This window comes from Peromyscus leucopus, chromosome 4 (genome assembly GCF_004664715.2).
Source record: "Peromyscus leucopus breed LL Stock chromosome 4, UCI_PerLeu_2.1, whole genome shotgun sequence".
Taxonomy (NCBI): domain Eukaryota; kingdom Metazoa; phylum Chordata; class Mammalia; order Rodentia; family Cricetidae; genus Peromyscus; species Peromyscus leucopus.
Window position 1 is genome coordinate 121,021,809 of NC_051066.1, and position 17,153 is coordinate 121,038,961.

Here is a 17,153-nt window from a genome sequence, read left to right on the forward strand (position 1 = left end):
ACCACAGTTTATCAGCACCAATTAATGCTCGCCGAACAGCTGCAGCCTGTCCTTGGAGTCAGCGGAGATGAGGATTGAATAGTAATAACTAAGAGCTCGATGTTTGGACAGTGCTAAAAAGACATACTCTCCTTGTCCACAGCTCTGTTTCTGGACCCCATTTGACAGGGGCTTAGGCCATCTGGAGCATGAGCAGCAGAGAGTGGCCACGCGACTGAAGTGGCTGACGAGGAAGAGAGCTGGAAGAGCTGAGGCTCTTTAACCTGGGGGGGAGACCCTGGGCCAGCCATAATGAGAGGAACAGTGGGTATAAGTTGCATTAACTGGAGGCTGGCTTTCTAACAAAATAATTCCAAAGTGGATTGTAATGGTGGGAGCTTCTGTCGTCTGAGCAGAAAACCCGAACCTACTTACGTGAAGGGAGATCTCCTGTTTCAAGTAATTGGCTTAAAAATCCCTTTTATAAAATGCAGGGCATATGATGACTATGAGAAAAATGTAGCACTGGATGGAAGGAAGTATTTCCACTATCATGAAGATTATTTTCAGCTCCTGGGATCAGAGAGGCAGTGAACCCTCTCCAGAGTGGCTTGGGAAGGTCCAGTGTAGCAGGCCACCGTGATGAGACACTATGTGAGGTCAAGAAGAAATCCCAGAACAGCCAAGGATCCATCAAAAGCAAAGCACCAGTTTCCACCATTAACCCTCCTTTGAAAGAGAGGTTGTTTCCAGGTCTGTCTGTGGGAGTAAAGGCTAAAATTAGATGTTGGGCGCAGTTCTGTTTGCATAGGTTAAACCCTTCTGTCTTGACATCCTTTCTAGCATCTCTGCTTACTTATAAAGCTTGCTGTTTACTGTCTGTTAAAACACTTTTGTGTGGGGATGGGAGAGGAGAGCCATACCATGTATGGCTTTTTTGAGAAGCCTTGGCAGATCTTAGGCCCAGTTCTTTAAACAGAGCAGTGTGCCGACAATGTTAGGAAGCAAGATCCATTTAATCTTGCCTTTTGTGGTTTACTTTATAGCAGAACAAGCACTTGTGGCTACACAAAACATAGACCAAATAAAGGCATCCTCTGAGGCTGGATGCTCCACAGCCTCTCCTCGTGGTTGGTGGTCCTGGGGAGGGAGGCAGGGCAGCTCTACCATGCCGCATTGAGAGGGTGGATGGAGCTGTGCTGATGGATGGATACAGACAAAACTTGATATCCATTGATTTGATCATAAGGAACAAACATACCCACCAGTACTCCACTCCTTTTGACCCACTGTCATTTTAGTAACTCAGAACCCAGAGAGATGGCCTTGGCTGTTATTAATTGGTCATTGCCCGCCCTCTTCAGCCAGGCACTGCCAGAATTCTTTGTAAACTCATTGCTGATTGGAGTCCTTTTAAATTAGAGCAGAACAACCTTGTATCACCAACTGGGCAAGCTTCAAGTCAGGCCTCTCTCCACTGTATTAGGAGAGACAATGGAGACTGCTGTTTGAGGGAAGCCAGCCTTCTTAAGTGCTGCCGCGTTTTCATTCTCTCCTGAGGTCCAGACAGCCGTGCATTCATTTAATTTTGGAGCTCCTAAAAACCAGCCCTAAATGCCCATTAAGAAATTATCTGATACTGTGGTATTTTAAACTGCTGAATCTAAATTAACAGATTGCTTTAGGACAATGTGCTTGATAGTTATAGGGGCTTCACAACCTGTTTTAAATCTTTACCAGGAGTACTCACTCACAGCATCAAGGCTCCGTCCGTGACCAGAAAGTAGTCTGGGATGGTCCCCTGAAGGAGCTTCAGCTGACAGCCCTTCCTTAGGAGAAGATGGCTCAGGCTTAGATACAAAAGGGCCTCTTCCTAGCGGGGAATGAGAGCTCTGTAGGAAGAGGTGGATGGCCAGACAGTCATGGTGGGCGAGGGAGGAGGGTTAAATGCAAGTATAATGGTCTCAAAATGACAGGAAGGATGTTCAGACAGCTGCCAGCAGGTTGGTAGAACTGGGTGTGGACGCACAGAGGGCTAAGGACCTCTAGACCTTAGAGTAGTGAAGCCTGCTGATTCGTAGTTACTCCTGTCAATGTCCACATGGCTATCTCCCGGTCTTCCCGAGACTGATGTGTTCTGGTATTTCAGCAATGCTTCCTGTAACTGTGACCCTCGAAAGTTGGTTTGTAGCTCTGCCATTGTGTGCCCAAGGCACCTTGATGTGAGCCTGTGCATGTTGGTCTCAACAGGCCAAGGGATGGCATAGCCCTGGCTACCAGGGAAACCTTGGGATAAGCTCCTGTTCCAGCAGCCAGAGAGAGAGGCCTCTCTCCCTCCTGTGCCAGGTGGAGGCAGTACTTCCCTGTGCAGCGTGGTTGGAAGACTAAACAAGAGGGTACTCCAAGTCCCAGCAGCACCCCGCACGGGTGCATCCCCTGGGTGAGCAGACGCTGTTGCTGTATCTACATCCCGTTCTGGATAACCTGGAGTCTATAGGTAAGTGAAATCCCCAAACTCATCCCATACAATCACTGCAGTCCTCCTGGACACAGCCTGGGGTCTGCTGAACTGTGTCTGCAGTCATGTTGCCCTTCCTCCCAGCTGCTTGCCGTCTTCAGACCTGTTCTAGTTTTAATTCTTGGCTAATTCCAACACTCAGGAGGGACTGGTTGTCCACAAGAAGTCATCTTTCAGATCAGCAGGTATATTAATTACTTATCATTTAACCCACATTCCTCCTGCCCCTGTTGTCCATTCCTGCTGAAACCAAGCTATCTTCTATTTTACAGCATTTTGATGATTAACCTAATGATCTTTTCAAAAAATATAGTGTAACACAAGGTGTTGCTTTATAAACTCATCCTGCCTCCCAATTTACTGAGTTCTTTTTCTCATAGTCTCTCAAACTGTCTGTATAATTGTCTATTCTAGAATGTTCTAGGAGCTCATATCCAACTGGGATGTTTGTAGTATCTGCCATCCATTCTTGAAAACTGGTTTTGGCTGTGTTTGGCTTTTGTTTTTCTCATTTTTAGCATTAATCTTTTAAAGTTACCCCATGGCAATCCCAGTCTGTACCACACCTTTAAAATTATTTCAAAGGCTACTTTCATGATACTTATTTTTTCCTTTCTGAGTTTTAAGTGTTTGTTTATAGGAGTAGATAAAGTAATTAAGTTGAGCACTTACCCATGGCCAAAAGCTAGCCTCAGCCCTTTGCAAGCGTGAGCTGATCACCACAGCCCTTCTGTTTTTCCCATGTTAAGTGGAGAAACAGACTTAGAGAGGGGCGTGGCAGTCAGGAGCTGTGAAGGGCATGGCAGTTTACCTGACTGACCAGCAGCCACTTAGCCTGCTTCAGTTTGGGATGGGGGGGCAGTATTTGTTGGAAGAACACGGGGGTCCCTGAGCCAGGACAGGGCTGAGCATACTGCAGCAACTGCAGAGTCAATATTTGTGTTATATCCATAAACCCGGTGACACTGAGGGTCCCCAGGTTGTCTAGACTGCCTGATCTTTGCTTTGAGGAGACACTCTCCTGTGGACTGTGTGTACAAACTTGGAAATGGAGTCTCAGAGCCAATTTAGTTGAAGAAATGCTAGAGAGAACTGTCTCAGCAACTGTATTTGTTACTTTTATCATTACTGTGACCAGACACCTGGTAGAAAAACAAGTTAAAGTGTTCAGACCATGATCTCTCTCAACCCTGTGTGCTTGGGCAGAAGCATGTGGCAGAAACACACATGTGCACACACAGAGGAGGAAGGAAGGATGGAAGGGTGGAGAGAATACCTATCAGGGAAGGGATAAGATACCTTCAGTGTCCTGTTCCTAGTGACTCACTTCTTCCAGCAAAGTCCTGCTTCCTGAACTGCCAGGACCAGCTGGGGACCAAGCATTCAAAACAAGATCCTATGAGGGCATTCCATACTCATATCATCATAAGACAAACCTCCACTAGGTAATAGAGCCCCAGGATTTGAAACTAGACTTAGGATCCCACTCTTCTGGCCCACATGACGACCACCAAATGCATGAAAATAGCATTGGCTACAGTGCCATGTTTCACTGTTCATCTGCTCCTTATGCATAACTCTCACCTGCAGTCATGATCTGGACACTGTTCTTGTAATTACCCCTTTCGAGCATTGTTCTTCCAGATGATGAGTTTTTGTAGATCTGCAATGCAAGCTGTGCCTTGCTCTTGCCTGGGAGGCTGTGCCTTGCTGCTGCTTAGGTTTGGCCAAGGCGACTGCTGGTGGGCGGAGCAGTGTCGATTGAGGGAATGAGGGGAGGGTGGCTATGTCTTCCACAAAGACTGTAGCAACTGCGGACAGTGCCCCCTCTCCTGCAGAATTTTCAGGATTCACCCTCTTCAGGTGCAGGAATGCTGACCGCCTTCATGGCTACGAGCTCTAGGTCATGTTGCTTCTCTAGCCTCATGGACTTCTGTTAGCCATTTCTTTGTCAGCTTTGCCATCACCTACACTGTTGGCTCTTCAAAATCCCGATGTGTGCCTGGCCGTCTTGTCCCAGTGATGTCTTTCCTGCAGAAATGAACTTGCTTCTTCTGCTTTATTCGTTGGGCTTAAAGTCACACACACTGACACCGTTTTTCTCTCTCTGTACATTTCTTTGGAACATTATGGGGACTTTCCTACTCTTTTTAAAAATTGCTTTATTGCTCTCTCAGAATCATGTAGGCTGCCCCTGTGGCTAGCTGAAAGTGCTTTTTGAGTACTCAGCCCCATTTCACTTCAAAGCCTGGTTTGAGGTCCTGAATTTTCTGCTGGGTAGGTGAGTGCCCTGTGTGGACACATTGTATTATGCTACAGGCCAGACAAGGACATTCATTTTTCCTGTACTTAAAAGAAGGGATGCAAATACCTCATGGGCCTACAAGTCTCTGGATTTCTACCATACCATGCAATATCGTCGCCACCCAGCTACATGTACCTAAATTCATTTAAAAAAATAAATAAATAAAAGGTACCAGCAGGCCTTAATTGGAATTTGTTGAAAAAGCCACACAGTGTTTTGAACCCAGTAGTTCTCAGAGAGGAGACCTTAGAGAAGCAGAATTGCTTAGGAACTTCTGAGAAACAAAGTCTCAAGCTGTGCCCCAGAGCTGCTGAGTCAAAAACTTGGGTGCAGGCCTGTACTCTGGGTTCAAACAACCCTCCAGCTGATGCTGATTTAGTTAAGCTTCAGGAATTCCTTGCCTTTGCTTATTCCAAGTAGAAGACTGAAGTGCTAGATACCAAGGTGAAGGCATCATGTTCCAGGGTCACCCAGCGTTCTCAGTCTAAGCTGCACATTATAGTCAGTGGGAGCTGGGAGTGGGGGAGGGGAGATGTGAAAATCCCCGAGTCCTGTGTCAAAAGCCAGTGAAATTCCCCAGGCAACTTCAATGAGCAGCTGAGGCAGAGAAGTTCAGGCATGCTAGACCTTCGAATAAGCCTCCCACTCCGGAGTTTCTCAGCTGTCTTCTTCCTCCATTTAACCATAATGTATAAGGGAATTGTTTTGCTGGAACAGTTAGTTCTATGCTAGAGAAGATCCATCACCATTGCATAGGTGGAGTCTCCAAGAAGGTAACTGATATGTGAGATTAAAGAAGCACTGACTGATCCAGGGCTCGAAACAAATCACCCTGATTCTCGGGTATCATTCATTCACTTGCCTATGTTAGTTAGAGTTTCTGGGCACATAAACATAAATGCCACCAAGGCCTGGAGTCAGGATGCACGGTCTACTAAAACAGACAAGAAAGAAAGCCACAGCAGTGGAGGGTGCTTCAGTAAAAGTAGCAACAAGGTGTTTATGACATAGCCAAGCAAGCATCCCAAACTCTTGGGAAGGGATGGATGTCTGAGGGAATTTTCAAGGCATTGATTGGCATTCTAGGGCACACAACTATTCAGGTAATAGCAGATAGCTTGTCTAAGGATGTATCCAGAGAACACACCTGGAGAAATGGAGCATTCTGGGAGCCTCAAGGAAGGTGCTTAGACATAAGTCTTCGTTTATTAGTGTCCATTGTCAGGGTATTCAGAAAATCAGAGCAGTTGCCTAAGAGCAATGCCAGCACACCAGATCCTGTGTCAGTTTTGGTGGCATCTTAGAGAAAATGAACTTTGGTCTCAGGATCTTAGCTGTCTCTTGACCAAGCACAGAGTTGGTTTCATTGTGGCGTGATGCTTAGGGTGGCATGCTGAAGAAATGGCTGGAGATAGCCTGTGCATAGAGTGGGAAGAGCTGATGTTGCTCCAGAACAAAGCATGAGCAAGAAGGAGCGACTAACTTGTTATCTGCCTGGAACCCTTTGCTCCTGCTTCTTATTTGAAGCCAGTGATGAAAGGTATGACCCTCATCAAGCCACCTGACTTCCAGGTCTTCTGCCTGTCTGTTCCAGTAACAATGCCTCCTCAAAGGAGCACTCTGAGCCCTCCAGGCGATGGCTCCGAGGATATACAGCTCAAAAGACGTAAGCTCTGCCCATCCTGCCACAGTGAGAGAAGAAAGGAGGTAGGGAATGGAGTATTACGATTACTATGAAGCTTTCCCTGCAAACTCTTGGTTTAGGCTTGGGTTCCAAAAGCTCTGGGATCAGGTCAGATCAGGATACAGGGTGGAGAGAGGTTTGGTGGCTCTCTGTAGGTACACTACTCCTTTCAGTGTTTGATTTTTTTTTTTTCTTCTGGTACAAGTAGATGTGAATGTCGCAGTTGGAGTTTCCTTTGGACCCCCCAGCCAGCTCCCAAATAATAACATGGAGACTTACTAATTATGAAAGCTTGGCCTTTAGCTTAGGCTTGTCTCAATTAGCTCTTAAAATTTAAATTAACTCATTCTTATTAATCTATGTTCTATCACGTGGCATTACCTCTCTTCCATCTTGAACCACCTGTTTCCTCTCCGTGTCTCCTGGCTTCTTGCTGGCATAATCCATGCACCTAGGTTACTCCTCCTCTTCCTCCCTCTCCCTGGAAATCCCACCTATCTATCCTGCTTAGCTATTGGCCATTTAGCTCTGTATTAAACCAATCAGGAGGTGCCTTAGGCACAGACATGTCTTCAGTGTACACAAATATTCTGCAACAGAATGTTGTCATTCAATAAGAAAACCCCAGTACCAGAAACCATACTAAAAAGTATGAGAGACCCCCATTCAAGTTGTTGGTCAGGGGAGTCCAAGAGACCCCCCCAACAATATAGGCTATTGCTGTTGCCCTTGGCTGCTTTCTAGAATTAAAGGGTAAGTCCCTATTGCTGAAAACACTACACAAGTTGGACACAGGACTTGGAGGAATTGAGCTAGAACTGGCCTGGAAACCTCCTCCTTCAGGACTAGCTCTTATAGTACTAGGAGATGCTATGCAAGCTTCCATGGGAGAAAAGCAATCAAAGGTCCTACCTAGTTGTGATGCCTCTGAACTATAAGAGTGACCAGATACTCTAAGATATCCCCAAAGGTAAAGGAGTGGAACTTATCTCTTAGAGGTAACCAATCACTGTCTAGTTGGACTTAAGGTTGCTCAATAGGAGAGAATTCATTCTTGCTACTGTAAACTTAGCCAACTACCCATAGCTGGTGAGGCCAAGAACCCAGAAGAGAACCTCAAGTCTCCACTTTGTTGAACCATTATAATTTCTAACTGCACTGTAAGTGCTTAGCCTTATACCCACAGCTAAATGTAGCTCTCGTCCCTCATAAAAGATGCTTCTTTTTGCATCAGACAGAGACCAGTACAGAAAGCCATGCTGGTCAAAATGGAAAGAACAACTGAATGTGGGTGTCCAATCCACAGCCAATACATTTACAATGCAATCCCTGCAGGAAAGATCATGGAAGAGGGGACAGAAAGACTGCAAAAGCTAGAGGACCATCTACTGTGACATTGTGTCTTCTGTGTAGAACAGGGAAGCTATACCCATGAACTGTCTATAATGTGGAATCCTAAACAATGACAACACCTGTTGACATGCCAACATGGATGGGAGAAATTGCACCAGGCCCCATCCCTAGATGAAGAGTTACGGACAATTAATGACTATTAAGAAGGAGAGAATCAGTCTTTCCCAGGGATGAGCCCCTAATTGATTATCCAAGACTAAGAGCTCAGCCCCAAACAACATATGTACAAGCAATAATAAATAGACCCAGCAAGTTGTATTTATATATTTATATGTATAAATCTAACAATAATAATAATAATAAAACTAAAAAAAAACAAGTGGAGGGAGGTGGGTGGATATGGGAAGAGTTGGGGAAAGAGGTGTGTAGGGAGCAAATATGATTAAATATACATTACATGAAATTCTCAAAGCATTAAAATATTGCATTAAGAAGAAAAAACAGAAACAGCGCATGGATACCAGACAGCAGGGAATAGTCTCCTGTGTTGCTCACTACCTCCTGAAGATGTGTGCTTCTCAAGGACAAGGAAGGAGGCCGCCCCCTCCCTGCCCAGATGCAATCCCAGAGGAAGCTGAGCCTTGGTTGTGCTCTGCTTGGAGAGCAAAGGCCTTGGACATAATCACAATCCTCTAATTCCAACAGATGACTACACAAACAGGCTTGTCTGATGCCAATCCTTCCCCAGGGCAACAATCACCTACTTCAGAAAAACCACCCTAAATGCAGCTTCAGCAACAAAAATAGATTACATGTTGGCAGCTTTAGCTCAGTAATACAGAGAACACTGAAAACATGGAGGGAAATCCTGGGATTTCTAGGCATGTAGGGTTAGAACCTGTTATATTAAAAGACTAAGAAGATCACTTTGAAAATTTTGAGTATAATTTCCACTTACCAAAGAAAAGCTACAATAACAACAAAGAATATCTTGTATAACTTGTCTGACTTATCTGTGGCTAACATTTGGGGCCATCTACTTTGTCATTTTGCTCTGCCCTTTTTTTCTGAACTGTTTGAGGCTAATAATGTTCATATCTGAGGGTAACTTACATAGGAACTCCTTCTTTCATAGCTACAATCACCACTCCAATGTGTTTAATGCTCTGTTCTTGAATTTATTGTCTATGTTCTAATGATATGTCAGTTTATTTGATAATGTCTTTTGTAGCATTTCATGCAGGATCCCAGGAAAGGATCTGGCAGAGTTTCTGTGCTTTTGTCTCTTCTGATTAGCCCACAAGCAGACAGTCGAGTCATCATTTCCTCATCTGTAAGCTGCTGAGGTCAGAGCCACTTGTGTCTGAATTCTGCAGTCATGATGTCCCTGCAGTATCCTGTATGGTACTTAATGCATTAGGGCTCTCTCGGTGTTTAATGGGATCCCTGCTCTCTAGAGGGGACTGGGAGTGACTTGCTGTTTAGGAGAGTTAGAAGCCTTGTCTCTCTTCAAACAGGACTTCTGGTTTGGAAACAAACTCTAAAGAGTCTGTCCCGGTCTCTGAAACAGTCAAGCATACCCGTGGAAAGCAGCAACAGCACCAATGTATTTGACAGCAGATGGAAAAGTGAAACAAATGGCAGTAATGTCACAAGGCACAGGATGGGGTCAAGAATACCCTTCACAGGGTACCTGCATTATGAGTGAAGTGGTAGGGAGCTATCTGACGGAGACTTAGACTAGTTTAAATGTATTTTCTAAGCTCCATGGCAACGACTATAAGAGTTCTATAAGAAACCTCTGTATTTGTTTATTTCGTGGTGCTGGGGGTCATACATGGACCTTGGACGTGCTGGGCAAGTGCTTTACCACTAAGCTGCACCTTAGAACCCCCAAGACCCACTTAAAATATGAAGACTGATAGCTTGAAAATAAAAAAGATGAGAAAATATATACCATGGTAACACTAATTGAGAGAGGTCTGAAGTATCAGTGTTAGCAGCAGACATCAGAACAAATAAAGTTGCCATGAGAAAAGAAGGGCGCTGTGAAATGGTAAACACGGTCAATTCTCTGAGAGGACACAGCCACGCATGTGCCTACCAACCCAGCATCAACACACAGGAGGCAGAACTCCAGACAACCGAAAGGAGAAGTAGATGAATCCATTTTTGTAGTTGGAGTCTTCAACATCTTCCTGGTAGTAATTTATAGATCCAGAAGTCAGAAAAGCAATAAAGATAGAGTTGACCTCAACAGCACTGTTAATCAACTTGATCTAATTGACTTTCATAGAATACTCCTTTCACAGAGAGCAGAATCCACAGTTTTGTTCAAGCATGCATGGAACATGCACCAGGAGAGATCATGTTCTGAATCATTAAATATACCTTAAACATTTAAAATAATAGCAGCCATATGAAGTCAGTTCTCAGACCACAATGGAATTACACTCGAAATTAATGAAGGGCCAGTGTTGTGATACATGTCTTTAATCCCAGCACTCAGAGGTAGGCAGATCTCCGTGACTTTGAGGCCAGCCTGGGATGTATAGTGAGTTCAGGACAGTCAGGGCTATGCAGAGAGACCCTGTTTCAAACAAAAACAAAAACAAATGAACAACAACAAAAAGAAATTAATGAAGGGAGAATCTTTTGGAGAAATCTTCAAATATTTGAGTGTTCAATGACATACTTTTTTATTTTAATTTTTTTATGCAATATATCTTGATCACATTTTCTTCTCCAACTCCACAGATCAGAAAAGAGTTCTTGACGGAGTTGTAACATATTTAGAAAGAAATGGAAATGAAAACAACTGACCTGAATGTGCAGAATGGAATGAGTAGTGCTTAGGGGGAAATTCATAGCGTTAAATAAGCAGAAAAAAGGGAAGAGATAAGATTCCAGTAGCCTGAAATGTCCATCCTAGGAAACTGAAGATGGAGACACAAACGATTAAAGACGTGGATAGTTTTCCCCTTAAAAGGTATAAGAAAGAGATACCCCTCCTGGGGCCGATGTCTGCTGGAATAGTAGGAGCATCAGCAGCACTGGTGATGGTGATGGCAACGGCCATTTCTTCCACAGTGCTCCGTAGGCGCCGCTCTCGGCATCCTCGCACACTCACATTAATGCTCACAATGACACTGTGAGAAAAGCACTCCTTTCCTCCTTCCACAGGTGAGATATGGAGGCACAGAGCCACCAAGCAGCTTGCCGAGGGGCGCACAGCTGCTAAGGGCAGCAGCCGTTATGGAATGTCTGGCCACAATCTGCCCCCAGAAGAGGCAGAAGCACTCAGTTCCCTTTTCCACACCCACCCCATTTTCCCCAGGAGAATGCTGGGCTGGCTCCTAGAATGATTTGTGGAAACTAGGGAAAAAAAATAGCAGGAGGAGGCCTGAGATGCCGTCACAGAATGTGCTAGAAATACAGATGCTCTTATGACCCTAGAGCAGCTGTGAGGGATGTTGGGGAAAATCGTAGCGATAAGGACACTGCCAGGATATTTGTGGCAGATAAATTCCTCACAGGAATTCGCTGGGAGAATGCCATAGGGCTCTTCTCCAGACAGAACATTTATCAACAGCATGGATGAAATGGAGCCCGTGGAGTGTTGCTGGTGCTGCTTGGGTTGAGAGGAGGGCCTGAGTGACCACAGAATCTGCAGCCCGGATCTTCCAATATGATGCAATGCAATGAAGCGATTTGGATTAAATGGAAATTGCAAAGTGTAGGCGAGGAAGGACCTAGGTAAGGAGTCGCTGATAATGAACTTGTGGTTTAAGAAACCACAGGCTAGAAATGAGTTACACATGGAAGATGGCTGTCAGGACATCTGGTCTTGGCTCCAGCCACAGTGAAAGGGGTCTGGTGTTCGTGGGAGAAGATCGCAACCTGGACATCCCATCAGAAACCTTCAAAAAGTTCAACCCCCCAGAGATGCCGGCTTGGTGGTCCAGCCTGAGATGAGTGGCTGATGATGATTGAAATCTCTTGAGCTGTTTTGAAAGACACAGAGATGGAGAACTAAGGGCCTCATGGGCAGTTGTTTCAGAAAGAAAGGCAAACTGATTTGCATAATACAGTGGAGGAAACACAGAGCCCACCCTTTCAGGAAAAGTCTGATACAGAACAGAGGCCAGAAGTCAAGCAAGTATTAGCTGGTCTGCTCAAAGATGCCTCTTACAACTGCTGTTCTCAGTCTAGTCTTGGGCCTTCAAAGCCTCCTAACCTTGGCTAACTCCACCTGCTAGAGAGATCCTTTGTAGTACAAGCCTTCTCAGCTGTCATTCGACAATAAATAATAATAACAATAATTATAATAATAGTGGGAGACAGAAAATGTCTTCAGTGACTGTCAGGTCCTTCCCTTCAGAGATGGCAGGTCCCTTTTCTTGTCCAGGTATATGGCATGTACTGTAGCCATACACTTTTCAGATGTCTCTCAGTGTCTGCCACCTCCTTATATTTTGGCTCTCCCAAGCTGTTATTTCATTGATTTGGAGCTGACCCATGGCAATAAAAGGAACACAGCAAAATTAATAGTGTGAGGACATTAAAAGCCACCACAGAAAGCACTGAAGCATTGCTTCGACTCTGTTTTCTTGAACAGCTTTTCCTGTGGGAACCCAGCCTCCATGTTGTAAGGACACTCGAGCAGTGCTACAAGGAAAGCCACCAATGGTTGTTCCACTTGTCAATCCTGAGTGGACCACACAGAAAAACAGATTCTCCAGCTCTCCCTGAGCCTTCAGATGGTGGCAGCACCAACCAGCATCTTGCTAAACTGTCACAGCTGCCTGCTTCAGGTCTTTTTTGTTGCACGAGGAAAAAGAGATCACTGATCTGCCTAAAGCAGGGCTTGGCGAACTCTGACCCATGGGCTGGCTTTCTGGTTTTGGAAATAAAGTTGTATGAACATCATTCATTTGCTTCCTTGCCATAAGACGCCTTTGAGGACCATACCCAGAGTACCAGAGCTTCTGCAGGATAACTGTCCCATCCATCATTCATTCTGCAGCTTGCCTTTCCAGTTATGAATGATGTTTAATAAACTACTCCACAGCACAGCCACTAAGCCAACCATTTTATTATGCTTAATGGATGCAGTAGGTCAGTTTGGGCAAAACACAGGGCTGATGTGTGTCTGATCCCCAGTTTCTGTGGTCTTATTGGGAAGAATTCAAGGATAGGATGGCTCAATAATCTTGTCCAATGCTTGGGGTAGAATAAGTTGAAGGGGATCAGAACACCCAGATGTGACTGCTCTGTGCATCTGGGCTTCTTCACAATGTAGGGACTACTGCATAGTGAGCTTTCTTTTTAAAGTTTATTATTTTTAAAGGTTTATATTTATTTTATGTGTAATGATGTTTTGTCTGGACACACCGTGTATTCCTGGTACCCAAGGAGACCAGAGGAGGGTGTTGACTTGACTCTGGAGTTATATATGGTTGTCAGCTGCAATGTGGGTGCTGGGAATTGAACCCTGATCCTTTAGAAGAGCAGCCAGTGCTCCTAACCACTGAGGCATCTCTCCAGACCCTGGGATTTCTTCTAAGGAAGCTCAGACTAAGTTTTTTTTTTTTTTTTTTTTAAATTTATTTTAGTGAGTATCAAAATACTCTGACAGAATTTTTGGTCAAGTAATTTTCTCTAAAAGGCACTAAATAGAAAAATTCACAAATTAAAATTTATATATACAACTAAAGAGTCAACAAAACATTCTCCTTCTCTTCAGAATGTGTTAAACACATTGCTGTCATTATCTGTATTTTTGCCATTAATCCCAAATGGTCCGTTGAGCCTCAGTTCTGAGACTGTTCTTTCACTGATTAGGACTGAGATAGCAGCTGCTAGGGACACTATTCATTCAGACCTCCAAGCTTTTGCAAGCTCTCACAGTCTTCTCCATGCTTTCATGACACCCACAGTAACTCAGTCTCATTAATGGTAAAGCGACATAACACAATACAAGGACTTTCCAAGCATCATATCAATTGTGGGCACAAAGCTAGTTTTCAAGAATTTAGTTTCAGCTTCCAGTTTCTCACAAGAATGGTAGTCATTTTTTTCTTCTTTCGTTCAGTAAACTTAGAGCAATGGCATCCAGTTATGAGTTCAGTACAGAAACATGGGCAGTTCTGATGTGGACTCTATGTGCAGGATGGTCATCTGAGAACTAAATGCTTTAGCATCGCTGGGTCATTTATCTTGTTACTAACCATTGCTACAGTAAACATGACGACGTCCATGTTGAATCCATGCAGAACTTTATTCAAAGTGCCATGTTGCATTTTAACTCACCTCAGTTGGGACATTGACTGAAGCTACCATGGTGAGTTTGAGTATGCTAATTTCTACTCAGCCCATAGGGACAGTACCTGTCCCACAAACTTAAGTCATGCTTAAGTGCCTTGAGCCAATATTATTCTTTCCCAGAATGATAGAGCTGTGTGTGGCTTGAGAACACTTTCAGCTCTGCCCTACATGCCACTCTAATTACTACTCCAATTTCAGTAGATATTTTGAAGGGAAGACAGGTAGGGACCTTGACAATTATGCAAAAATTCAATGGAGACACGATGTCTCCATTGGCATGTTCACATTTTGGGGAGGTTTTCTATTCCTTGGACTAAAGGATATTGGTGGTTGGCTCCAGTAGATTGTCACTAAAAAGAAATTGGCACAATGTTATCATGTTAGTATTGGATCCAATTTCTTATTACAGGTGCTTCTTACAGATTTATTTAACAATATCCTCCTTCTCTTCAGGCTATAGGGTTGCTCAGTGGGATTAATTTTCTTGTTTAACATCCTATATAAGCCAGTAGGCATGGCATCAGGTTTGCCTCAGATTCACCACCAGCAGCAATCATCAGGCTAGCACAATCTGAGATGTGCCTGTAATCATGTTTTCCCATAAAGTCCCCTTGTTCTGGTTTACCAGTGATGGTCACCATAGTACCTGCTCTCAAATTTCACAAGGGTGACATCATGTTTAATCATTGGCAATGTCACATTTATTTTTGGCTATCAACATACCATCGAAGACCTGGCAATACCCGAGGGAGATCTTTCCCAGCTCAATCAGCATGCTTCTCAAATTTTGATGGTTCTCCTGTCAATCTGCTTACACTAGAGTGGATTCTAGTGTCTGTAATTAAGTACACCACTTAATACAAACATTCCCTTGCTCCTGACATTCTGCAAATATTTAACAACTCTGTGTGTGTGTGTCCTATTACATTTTGCATCTCTACCAGAAAGCTATGAGAGTTCAGACTACTTTGCATTCTTGCCACAATGTGCTTTATTTGCACTTTACTGATGTTGGTAAAAGGTGTTCCAGTGTCACAGTAATACGTAACACACACACACACACACACACACACACACACACACACACACACACACAACCTTTTCAGTAGAAAAGCCTGCTTTAGTTCAACTTCTCACTTTTTTTTGACCTACATAGTCATAGACAAAGGATTTAGGGAGGCCTTTCCCTTGAGGCCTTGTTTGATTTAAACTAGGAAAACCTGAATGTGTGGGCTTAAGGTCCCAAGATGATTTCTGTCTTTCCCTTAGTGGAGTGCGGGTGGAGGGTGATTTTCCGTGCATTTCCTGATTGCCCTGTGGATGGGGGAGGAGACTGGGGGTGAAGCAATCCAGGGATCGATGCTCAGTCCCAGGCCTTCCTCTAACTGGGTTGTCATTTGCACGTGGAATTAAGAAGCACGTTGAAAGACAAGAGGCATAAGGCTAACAGCTGATTCCCGACCTTGGTGGAATTCTGGTCCACTCAGAGACTGTCCTTTGAACCCATGGCCAGCTCTCTCTGTGAGTGTGCTGTGCTCTGTTGATCTCTTCTCCGACTCCCAGAGTGGAGCAGAGGCAGATGGAGACTTCAGCTTGCACACCCGCTGCCGAGAGAGAGCCACACCTTACTGCTGCTGGGACTTTCCCTCCCCAGGCAGTGTTCTCAGCACACTGTCCCACACCTCAGGAGGTCTCTGGTCCTCAATGGGGCGGCACTTCCCCATCAACAGTCAGGTCACATGGGAGGGGAAGGTAGAGAATGGGGCGGGGCAGGGAGGGTTTTTAGGGAGCAAATATTTCTTTTTTCCTTCTCCTTGACACTGATGACCAGGACTGTATTGGGTCAGGTGACTGGAGCAGGACACGTGTGTATGCTGAATGGGTCTATCTCTATGAGGGAAAGAAACACAGCAAGATGTGCTAGCAAAGGCCTTGGGAAGCTGAGGCAGAAGGATTGCCATGACCTCCACCCTGGGGGTACAGAATGAAACTCTGTCAAGGGGAGGGGGAGGGAGGAAGGGAGGGGAGGGGGAAGGGAGGGGGAGGGGGAGAGGGGAAGGGAGGGGGAGGGAGAGAGGGGAAGGGAGGGGGAGGGGGAGAGGAGAAGGGAGGGGGAGGGGGAGAGGAGAAGGGAGGAGGAGAGGGGAAGGGAGGGAGGGGAGAGGGGAAGGGAGGGGGAAGGGGAGAGGAGAAGGGAGGGTGAAGAAGGGAAGGGAGAGGGGAGGGAATTCAGGTGTTTTGTGACCCAAAACAGGCTCTGAAGAATGTGGGTCTTAGTAGCAAGTTTGAATTCATAGTTGTTGTAGTTGCTTAGGCCAAACACTAGATAAACCTAGGGCCTCCTGTGTGCCAAACAAGTACTCTACCAGTTAACTACATTACAAGTTCTCAAACAAAAAGCAAACAAACAAAAAAACCACAAACCCCCAAACAAACAAACCAAAACAACTTTTTGGCTCAGAATGATGGCTCACTCCTTTAATCCCAGAATTTGAGTGGCAGAGGCAGGTAGATCTCTGTGAACTCAAGACCAGCTTGGCCTACATGGAGAGTTCCAGGCCATCTAGGATTATATAGTTAGATCTTGTCTCAAAAAAATTCTCTTTTTGTGACAGGGTTTTCCTAAAGTTGCTTAAGCTGGCTGGTAACTTGAGATTCTCCTGCCTCAGCCTCATAAGCACATGGGATTTTTACTATGAGAGCCACAGTGGAAGGAATTCCTTCCCTTAGAAACAAGGACTCAACAGAAACACCACCCAGAGGCAGACAAAGTAAGTCTTTCTTCTAAAATGGCACCCATCCTGGATTGGTTTTAATGAACACTCCTAATTAGAAGCATGGGCAGAGCTAACGCCAGAGTCCACCCGTGCTTTTCTAGCGTGCATTTCTCTGGTTCTGGATTGACCCCTCCCCACAGGGTCAATGTTTGCTGTGTGTTGTCTGGCTGTTTCCTTGGCTCGAAGCACTCCTGGAGGAGTTCTGATAGC